This window comes from Chrysochloris asiatica, unplaced genomic scaffold (genome assembly GCF_000296735.1).
Source record: "Chrysochloris asiatica unplaced genomic scaffold, ChrAsi1.0 scaffold00039, whole genome shotgun sequence".
In the NCBI taxonomy this organism is placed as follows: Eukaryota; Metazoa; Chordata; class Mammalia; order Afrosoricida; family Chrysochloridae; genus Chrysochloris; species Chrysochloris asiatica.
The window spans coordinates 1,546,712-1,548,529 of NW_006408557.1; the positions used below are offsets into that span (position 1 = coordinate 1,546,712).

The 1,818-nt window shown below is 41.1% G+C and overlaps 1 pseudogene; it reads left to right on the forward strand.

Annotated features, from left to right (window-relative positions):
- Positions 1-778: 778 nt before the first annotated feature.
- Positions 779-1,078, forward strand: LOC102831070 (annotated as a pseudogene).
- The last annotated feature ends 740 nt before the right edge of the window (positions 1,079-1,818 follow it).

Genomic DNA, 1,818 nt, shown 5'->3' on the forward strand with positions numbered 1-1,818 from the left:
AAGTAAAGTTCTAGCTGAAATTGTCTAATGATCATCTATAATGTTTTTATGAATAGTTGAAAGTGCTTTATTTAGAATGTGAATAGTGACATGGTTTTTGTGACCTGATCACTATTTGGACATATATTATCTATTAGTCTGTCTCAATCTCTGATGTTGTTGTTGTTGTTGTTAAGTGCCGTTGAGTCGGTTCCGACCCATAGCGACCCTGTACAGGGTTTCCGAGGGTGTAAATCCTTACGGGAGTAGAAAGCCTCATCTTTCTCCCGCGGAGCGGCTGGTAGTTTCGAACCGCTGACCTTAAGGTTCGCAGCCCGATTAGTAACCACTACGCTACCAGAGCAAAAATGTGCAGTCTTTGAAAGTCTATAAGATACTAGAAACACTGTTACCAAAAAAAAATTTTTTTAATTAACTGAATTTTTTTCTATCCAATAGTTTTCATTAGTCTCAGAATTAATTTTCACTAGATAAACTTTCTTGATTCTTCATTAAATATTTAGAAATGTACTGCTTACCATATAAAACGATGTAGCTATTATTTTCCTAAAGTTTCCATTGATAAATCAATTTTTTATCAATGATGAAGCATTACAGAATTGTGTATGATGTAACCTAGCCTCCAGATCCATTAAGGCAGCACCCTTATATATTAGTCTCATATATATTCTTTGCTCAAAGAAAAAATGACCAGTAACCACTGTTGTTGTAAGTATTAGTATTTAAGATGCGACTGGTGCCTGAGTGCCAGTGATGCAGAGCTATCCGATTGGTCGAGATGGCAGAGGTCGAAGAAAACCTGAAGCGGCTGCAGAGCCAGAAGGGCGTGCAGGGGATTATCGTGGTGAACACGGAAGGCATTCCCTTCAAGAGCACCATGGACAACTCCACTACCACACAGTACACCAACCTCATGCACAACTTCATCTTGAAGGCACGCAGCACTGTGCGAGAGATTGACACCCAGAATGACCTCACGTTCCTTCGAATAGCTCACACAAATAAAAGGAAGAAAGAAATTATGGTTGCACCAGATAAAGACTATTTCCTGATTGTGATTCAGAATCCAACTGAATAAGCCGCTCTCTTGGCTCGTCTCCTTGTGTTATTGCTTACAGGGTTGCTATGGGTCAGGATCAACTCGATGACACTTAACAACAGCAACAACAACAGTTAATCATACCAACCCACGCCACGAGGAAATCACCTAAGAGCCTACTTTCAGCAACTAGTGATCAAGGCTGAGCTGGTGCCCCACCCACCCCACCAAAGGAGTCCCTCTGCTGTACCAGCCACTCTGAGTTCTCAGCCAGGGGTCTTTTCCCTCCATGAAGTCCCTCTCTGATCACTTCCAGAGGCTGGAGCATGAGCTTGTGAGGGCCAGCACCCAGCTTCCTCCTGACCTTCAGTTCACTTGTCACCCTTGAAAAAGGCTGCTTTTCTTTAACTAAAAAACAACTTTAGAAATAAGAATGCTTATTTACCCTGCTGTTGTTATGTTTTTAAATACTAAGTAGGAAAACCTCAAAAAAAAAAAAAAGACGCAATTGCTTCCTAGTTTTCTCTTTTCTGTTTGAAATGTATGCTTGGTTGAGTAGAATTCAGTGAAACCTTTTATTAAGGCAGATTGCGAACAACTAGGATGGCAGTTCAAACTCACCAGCTTCTCCTCTGAAACCACATACAGGATGACTATGAGTCAGAACCAACTCAATGGCATTAACAACAACAGCAATGGTGCCCTAGGGCTTAAAGAGGCATCAGAGGAATTTGAATTGGCTGTGCCATCATAACCAAATCTCTCTGAGTGGTAATCAG